The following is a 9,045-nucleotide window of genomic DNA, read 5'->3' as shown; positions in this document are numbered from 1 at the left end:
GTTCCACCTTCCCTCTCTCATCAGCCTTGTCTACTGATAATTCACACCAGCTGAAGGTTTGCCCAGTGAGAAGATTTGCTGAATGATGAGTTGCAGTAAGTTCCATTGTTTAAAAATGTTCAGAAATTCTACTTATTTTCCTCACTTTACTCATGTGAGTGGAACCCTTGACTTCAAAGGAATCATTCATGTGAGTAAATTTAGGCATTTTTGTTTTATATATGTCTATATATACAAGTTTATTTATGTATTAACTGTTTGCAGAATCAGGGCATTAGATGTTATTCATAGGATGTTATTCATAACAAAATAAATGGTTTATATTGAAGAGGGAGAAAATATAATAGTTGATTGCCCGTGTTGATTAGACTTTGATACAAAATATTTAAGGCTGGGATTTTCAAAGGTGTCTGAGGGAGTTAGGCGCCCAACTCCATTACATTTCATAACTCCCTTCGGATCCTTTGCAAATTCAAATCCAAATAGGGAGGGGGACTAAATTTAGGTTATGAAAAATGAAAAATCAGAACACCCAAAACAAGCAATCAAACAAAAATTCAGAACATTCACTGTAAAAGTCATTGATAGATTTCAAGTTAGGGACAACTTTTTCAAAAGCGGCTTCTAATTCTGAATGCCTCAAATTTGAGACCTCAGCATTAATCCATCTGTGAAGGAAACTTTTGGCCAGCACTGGGAACCTGATATTTTTTTCAGAAGGTGTTTTAGAAACTCGGCATATTACAGTTTTGCTGTATTTGTGGGGCTTGCGGTCTGTTGTGTGGGAGTGAGGGTACCCGGGTTCTGTGCCGAGCTCTTTTAGGGATGCGTAGAATAGCTGTTGTATCAAAGGACCAGGAATCAGTACACTTGGGTTCTATTCCCATTCTTTGAGGGGGGTTAGGATCGTGGTTTGAGCAGAGCGGGGGCTGAGAATCAGGGCTCCTGGGTTCTATTAACGGTTCTGGTTGAGAAGTATGTTCGACTGACTAAACGGGGAGAAGAATTGCAGACTCCTGGCACAGCTGGTCAAAAATGTTTGAAATTCACAGTTTTGATGAAATTCTTCATCAGAATTTAAAATTCTGATAAAAAAGGGATGCATTTTTTTATTTTTTATTTTTTTTTTAGGACAATTGCTTCCTTTGTTCTTTGGTCCTCTCTGTCCCTGAGCTTTGCTGTAATTGACGCATTGCATGGCCTTGCACACCTCAGTCTCAATTGGTCAAAGGAGGTTGCAACTGACTCATTTTCAACTACTCAAAATGAATGCTGGTTTATAGATGTAAATGGTTATTTATGCTCCAAAATTGAGTAGCTGTCCTCTGAACTGCAACTTTGTATAACATCCGCACTCCAACTTGGGACTTCAGCAGGCTTAGAACCTGAGACTTTCTGCACAAAAAGAATTAAATGTCCTCTTGCATTGTAGGAAGGAAATTGACAGGTACAAATCTCATGTGTTCAGTATTGACCTAAGTCTGCTCCCACTGACTCAATGACAAAAATCCTATTGACTTCCTTCTTCGGGAGCAGAAATAGGCCTATACTGAGAACTTTTGAAAAGCTCACCCTATTTAGCAGGGATTTTCAAAAGAGACGATGGGGTTTTGTTCACTTCTAAAAGAATCACAGATTGTGCTGAATGCCTAACACCCATAGGTCTCATTTGAAAATGATTTGGCTCCTGAATAATTTACAGGAAAAATGTTGTTTTTTCTGTTGACATTTTTCAGGGTTTTGTCAAAAGGACAACCCTTGCCCCCCACACACACCCAGAAAACAACTTTTGATTTGAAAATTTTCAATTTAAAACAACAAAAATATCTATTAAAATAAAATCAATCTTGGGCTTTGGATGCTGACCGTGGAAAAAACATGTTTCATTGACAAAAACTAAAAATTGTGTTTTTCAAGGAACACCTGAAAATGGAATTTCTATCCTGAAAGTTTCTTTTTGGTCCAAAAGCCACTTTCCACTGGAAAAAAAGTTTCCACAGGAAAATTTAGGACAAGCTTAAATTCACCCTGTGAGCAGGAAGGCTCCAGAAATGTAATAGCAGTAGGATATTTTCAGCCTTAATTAAAAGAGGCAGGAAATAATGGTTTATCTGCTCTTTCTGTGCATCAAAATCATCTGTAACCCACAAAGCCACAGTTGTGTTTAATCAGTTTAATTTCATGTCTTCATTTGTTTTGGCAGGTAAAACAGCTGACCGCACTGGAAAAGGGCTATCACACCAGTGTGAAGGAATTTATTCTCCTGGGATTCCCTGGGACCCAATATTTGCAGATCTCGCTCTTTGTGCTCTTCCTTGTCACAGGAAATGTGGCGATCATAGTCCTAGTGGCAACCAGCCGTCACCTTCGCACCCCAATGTACTTCCTTCTCTGCAATTTCTCCTTCCCGCAGGTATGGCAGACCACAGCTTGTATCCCAAAGACGCTTGCCAACCTTGTGTCCCAAAGCAAATCCATCTTCTTTGTCAGCTGTGTCCTACGGATGTATTTTGTTTTCTCCCTAGAATGCACAGAGATTTTCTCTTGGCTGTCATGGCCTACGGCTGCTATTTGGCTATATGCTATCCTTTGCTCTACAGCTCCATCCTGAACAGCACCTTGACTGCTCAGCTGGCTGTTGGCTCTTGGTTGTGTGGTTTCCTGGCTATTTCTGTCCCACCATTTCTGATCACCAGGTTGTCCTTCTGTGCCCTAGTGTCATCCATCACTTTTTTGGGGACCTAGCACCGTGGATAGTTCTTTCCTGCACAGATACCTACCTTATTGATCCGGTGGCCTTTATCATCTCCTTCATCTTCATCCTGGGCTCCTGTGTCATAACCCTGCTCTCCTACATTTACATCATCTCCACTGTACTGACAATCCCATCAGATAAGGAATGGAGAAGGGCCTTTTTAACTTGCTCTTCCCATCTCACAGTTGTGATTATCTGGTACGGTTCGACCATTTTCCTACATGTCAGCCCTTCCATGCAGAACTCATTGGAATTGACCAAAATAGTCACCATCTTGAATACTATTGTCACACCCCTGTTGAACCCTTTCATCTACACACTGAGGAACCCAGAGGTAAAAGAAGCCCTGAGACATGCATTCAGGGAAGCGATGTTTTTCAAAATGTGCTGGAGGTCATTGGCTGTCACAGAAAATGTGGTGAAAGAAAAATGAGTCTGCACATGGAAGATATACCAAAGTTGATAGGGTACTGAAAAAACAACAACAATCCCTGAGGGCCAGAAGTCTAAAGATAATTAGCTGCCCAACTCCAATGGAAATCAGTGTGAGTTAGGTGACTAAATACCTTTAACAATCTGGTCCTTAGTGTCTCACATCCTTGAACATTTACAGCCAGATTGTTAAATGTATTTAGGTGCCTAATGGGATTTTCTATGAGTTTTAAGGGCCTAGATACTTTTTAAAACCCCACTAAGCACCTAAATACCTTTCAAAATCCAGCCCTTATGCATTGTTATCCTCTTACTTTCTTTTTAATTTAAAATGAAACAAAGTGCACATGTGCCAATTATTTATTTCTATTAAGGCCTGGCCTGTGGAGAGGATAGAGATATCGACAGGCTTGGCAGAATTCAATTTTTATTTTTTATAATTTTGACAGAGAATATCAAGGTTTATTTGTGAGCATTTTTTTTTAAAAAAAATTGTCTATTTGTATTTTCACACTTGTGGGAAATTACTGTGGCATGTCAGACAACAAGGTGGGTCACAGAATAATTATTGAATGACAACTGGTTTTTTGGACCTTTTTGTTGGGGGGGGGGCGGTTGACGTTCTGTGTGGCGAAACTGACATTTCCTGACATTTCCTGATAAAAATTTAACCCTTCCAAACCGAGGTAAGATAAACCCACAGGAACCTCAAATCAAGACCCCAGTGGATTTTGAAGGGGATTCAGAATAAAGTTCCGTTTCCAGTTCCAGACTGGGTAAAAACCCAGATGGGTATTTTTGTAGGCTTCTTTTTTCCTTTGTTTTTAGTACACGGGCATTCCAAAATTTTGGAAAGATTGATTTCACACGGATTCTGCCGGTTTGGACTGAAAATATGTGAGAATAGCTTATAAAATTTTGATGATGTCAAAACTGAATCCAGAATCTTAGTCCTGATTCACCTTTAAAATCGCAGTGTGAGTGGAGGGGGATCCCCACCCCCCACTCCCTGATACCCCCTCACCCTCGCTGCGAGCATCTCAGCAAGGAGAGGAGACGTTGTTAGAAATCATGAGATTGGCTTTAAATAATACATGTTGGGTTCTTTTGATTTGCTGTCTGGTTTTTGAGTCTGTAGGGTGCACTTCATGTTTTTATGCTTTTCTCTGTAACCATGAGTGTGCCCTGGTGGCAAGAGGACTGGACTGTAACTAGGAGAATGAAGTGAGCTGTAGCTCACGAAAGCTTATGCTCAAATAAATTGGTTAGTCTCTAAGGTGCCACAAGTCCTCCTTTTCTTAGTTCTATTCCTGGCTCTGCCATTGGCTTGGTGGATGACTTTGGGCAAGTAATGGTGTTAGGGGGCTGTATAGTCTGCAGTCAATCAGGAAGTGAGTGGGTGGGTGGGTGTGTGGGCAGGGGGAAATGGGAACTGTGGATGGGGAAATTGGAATCATGTTTGGCTAACGGCAGGAATGGGAAGAGGGAGACAGGTGTAAGGCTCTGTGGTATCAGAGCTGGGAAGAGGGACACTAAGGAAGGAAACTGGAATCATGCTTGCTGGAAGTTCACCCCAATAAACATCGAATTGTTTGCACCTTTGGACTTCGGGTATTGTTGCTCTCTGTTCATGTGAGAAGGACCAGGGAAGTAAGTGGGTGAAGGAATAAGCCCCCTAACAAATGGCTTCTCTCTGTGCCTCAGTTTCCACATCTGTAAAATGGGGATAATGATTCTCACCTCCTTTATATAGTGCTTTGTGATCTATGGATGAAAAGAACTACCACAGAGAGAGGGATAATGATTATGTAAAAGAAAATATGAAAGCTGATCTGTTGATTCAAGCAGTTGAGATTTGAAGAAAAACAACAAATATTGTGAGACAGACATTAAAAATCATAAGAAGATCCTAGCCCCACTGACGTCAACGACAGAACTTAATTTCAGTGCGGCCAGGATTTCACCCTACATTGTCCAGAATTTTATCTTAACCCAACATTCAAACCCTTTGAGGCTTGCCTGCTGTCTTGGGCCAGACCTTCAACTGCCAATTTACAGTAGATTAGCATCCAGTCTACCAAATGGACTTAAAACATACGGATGTGCTATGTATAATTAATATCGCTTCATAAAATAACATGGAACTGGTTAAGATTTTGTGCCATCTGATTTACCTAATATTCACATAAAGATCATTGTAAGTGGTCACTCACTGATTCACATAAGCAGTGTCCATGTTTCCATTGAATCTTGAGCCCATTGAGTTTCGTGAGTGTAAATTCTAACGTTTCCATGCACTCACAGGTGTTAGAATCATGAAATGCCTCCGAAATGTGGTGCTTTTGTGGATAAATATCACTTTGGGCCTGGTGGAGGCTGTTTCAAAATGTTAAAGGTTATGAAAGTGATATGTACAAGGAAGATTATGTCCCCAAATCGTTCTCAACCAATTTAGTTTATTCTGTGAATTCTACTTTTGTGAGACACTATGCACTTGATTAGTCTGAATATATTTATTGTTGGAATACCTAGATAGTACGATAAATTAGATTAGATAGATAGTTGTGTCTGGGGACACAGAGAGAGAGAATTTTTGTTAACTGTGATCTCCATACAGTTAATACACCTTCATTTCCCCTGATACTTGAATAGAATTTTACTGGTAGCTTTGGTTTCTCTTGGCAAACATGGATGTTTCAAATGGAATTTCTAGATTGTGCTTCACTGGACCATCGGAGCACCTGAAACAATTCGGGAAATATCATTTGATGGTTCACAAGATAAAAGAATAATTCAAGTTACTGATTTCACAACATACTCAACTCAGTGTACAGTGATAGCAAGACACAGAAACACAGCAATTAATGTGAATGAGGGACCTGATCACCTCATACGATATGATTTTTATTGTGCGCTTTTGTCTAATATGCAATATAAATCCCAGGCTCATGGTTTGAGGATCTGAGTATTTAAATTAAAGACTTATTTATCCTTCCTATGGAGTGATTATCAAGTTGGGATACAAGCTTGGGTACTGATGTTACAAAGGGACATTGGACCAAATTCACATCTGGTGTAACTCACTTGACTTTGGAGAATTTGCCCTAGTGTCTCACAGGAACAGAGTGGGTGGACAAAAAACTCCTTCAACATGAGTCCTATATAAATACAAAAGAGGGATACACATTACACTTTAAAGTAAGAGGACTGCAGTTACAGTGCAATGGCCCTCTGAGCTGAGCGGTGACTGCGCCTAAGGCTGTGACTTCCTCTGCCTCCATCAGAGGGGAAGGGCCCGTCCCCCTCCCTGCACCCAGACGGGTCCGGTGGCTGAGTTGAGAACCCAGCTCCCACCCCAGAGCAACCAGCTCAGGATGGCACGAACTCTCCTTCTGCTTGTGCTGGGTAAATGACCTCCCTCGGCCCGCATCCCTTTGTCTGTCTATCTGGAGATACCCCCGCCCAGCATCCCTCCATCCTTCTGCACCCCCATCCCCTCCCTGGAGCTCTCTTCTCTTCTCTTCTCTTCTCTTCTCTTCTCTTCTCTTCTCTTCTCTCTCCAGATTCTCCCCAGGCCGGAGTCCCCCGCAGTCCTTGCTGAGAGGCTCACAGCGAGGGTGAGGGGGTATCAGGGAGTGGGGGGTGGGGATCCCCCTCCTCTCACACTGTGATGTTTGAAATTGCAAGGAAGGGGGGATCCCCATCCCCTGGGTGGGTCAGGCTGCCCCGTTCACAGGTGCCTCCTATGAACTTGCCCCAGCAGCAGCTACGGTCCAGAGCCACTTCCGTGGGGGTGGAAGAGCAACCCCAGCTGATGCCTGCTTGTGGGGTCCATTTGGTGGGTCCCAGCTCTGGCTGTAGGGGAGAAGATGCCCCCATCCCTCTGGGCACTACCTCACTGACAGCCTCAGCAGCGAGAGAGAGGTCTGGAGGGGCCATGGAGACTGACCTCCCACCTCCCCATTACAATGAGTCCCCCCTGGCCAGAGGTCCGTGGGGGTGGGGCTGTGTGTGGAGGGGGGGGCTCTCTCTGCCCCAGCTCTGGGCTCCCACCCACAGAGGACTCAGGGCCGGGGGGACAGATCCAGCACCATCCAGCGGGACATTAAAAACAGGTTCTGCAGAGACCCCAGAGGAAACGCGGTGGGTGGAAAAACTCCGCCCTCCCTTCCCCACATCTGGCCGAGCTTCCTCATGTCTCTCAGATGCCTTCTCGCTATTGAGAGGCAGGTGTGACAGTCAACTGACGGGTTCTCGCCCCTCTTTCACCACTGCCCCTGGATGGAGAGTGTGGGGTGAATACCCTAATGGGAAAGGGGTATCTTGGAGTTGAAACATTTGCATCCACAATCCTCCCCGCTTTTTGCACCATAAAGGGACAGGAAGGAGCAAGGGGCAGTTTGAAGAACCCCCTCCCCAGCCCCAGTTCAATGGGGGGACATGGCAGGATGTGTGGAGCGAAGAGTTTGCAGACAGTCCCTGGCTCCCGGGTGGGCGGGTGGCGAACTGTGCAGAAGGTCCCTGGGTTATAGAAGCTGGGGACGGGGAGCTGCCAGATGCTCCCTGGCTGGGGGGGTGAGGCGTTTGCAGACGCTCCCTGGCTGGGTTGGGTGGGGGTGAGGCGTTTGCAGACGCTCCCTGGCTGGGTTGGGTGGGGGGGTAAGCTGGTGAGGTGGGATGTCCTGCTGGCAGGTAACCCCCAAAGCGGCTGGGGCTCCTGGCGCCAGGGGGGACCCAGCATGTGGGGGGAACTCGGGTAGGAGGGGGAACCTGGCACTGGGGGCGGTATGGGGAGGTGGGGGAAAGCTGGTGCCAGGGAGGGATCCCAGCACAGGGGGATCCCAGTGTAAGAGGGGGGGACCCAGAAGGGGCATGCGCAGGCATCATGTTTATGGGGTAATGTCCCTTTGCCCCTCTCCCTGCCCCCCTGAGTCCCGGGGGCTGTGCTGCCCCCTCCCTCCTCCAGGGTGACGGCGACCCCAATCCCCATACCTCCGGGGCATGGGGAGAGCAGGGGCACTAGCATGGTGAGACGGGGAGTAGCACCGCCCCCCACCCCAGCCGGAAGAGAGGGGTCTGTGCCAGACAGACAGACAGAAGTAGACAGGCATGCGGATACCCAGAGTCAGACAGGGACAGAGACCGAGAATCAGCCCACAGATTTGGGAGGATCGGGGGGCTGGGAACCCCCTAACAGGGTCGGAGCATTGGATCGTGGGGGCCCAGGGCCAGATGGAGGAGCCCAAGTTGGGCCCTGTCTCAGGCCATCTCTCTACTCCCTGGACATGGCACTGGGCATCTGGGTAGAGGGTCCACGGTGCTGGAGCGGGGGCTATAAGAACCCTCCGAGTCGGGGTGGGCGGATGGAGTAGGGGGTCCCTAGGGAACAGGGAGGGCTGGGTGAGGGATGGAGGTCAGGGGAGGGGGCCAGGCTGGGCGCTGACTCAGGCTGTCTCTATCCTGCCCCCCACAGGACGTGACCCCCAGCATCTGGGCCACGGTGCTGGCCATGGTCTGGCTGCACAACTGGGCCGTGGGGTAGCGTGACGAGTCGAGCTGCTGGAGGCCAGGACTGTGGTCTGGGTACAGGACTGAGCAGGTGAGAGGGGTCCTGGTGGGTGGGGGGCAGGGACAGTGTCCAAGGTCTCGACCCTGAGAGTCCCTGCCCCATGGGGCCCCTGAGCCTGGGCCCCAGGAACCTCCATCCTCACGGCCCAGAGCCATGAGCCTGCCCCCATGTCCTATAGCCCAGCCCCCTTCAGGGCCCTGAGAGCCTGTGCCCCATGGGTCCCCATTCCTGAGATTCCTGCCCCCCAGGGCCCCACAGCCCAGCCCTCGAGAGCCCCCGTCCCCAGCCT

The 9,045-nt window shown here is 46.9% G+C and overlaps 1 pseudogene; it reads left to right on the top strand.

The window, feature by feature from the left end:
- Nucleotides 1-825: 825 nt before the first annotated feature.
- Nucleotides 826-8,729, top strand: LOC144274958 (olfactory receptor 6F1-like; annotated as a pseudogene).
- Nucleotides 8,730-9,045: the final 316 nt, after the last annotated feature.

This window comes from Eretmochelys imbricata, chromosome 14, assembly GCF_965152235.1.
Source record: "Eretmochelys imbricata isolate rEreImb1 chromosome 14, rEreImb1.hap1, whole genome shotgun sequence".
NCBI lineage: Eukaryota > Metazoa > Chordata > Testudines > Cheloniidae > Eretmochelys > Eretmochelys imbricata.
This window is presented reverse-complemented; position numbering and strand designations above follow the sequence as displayed.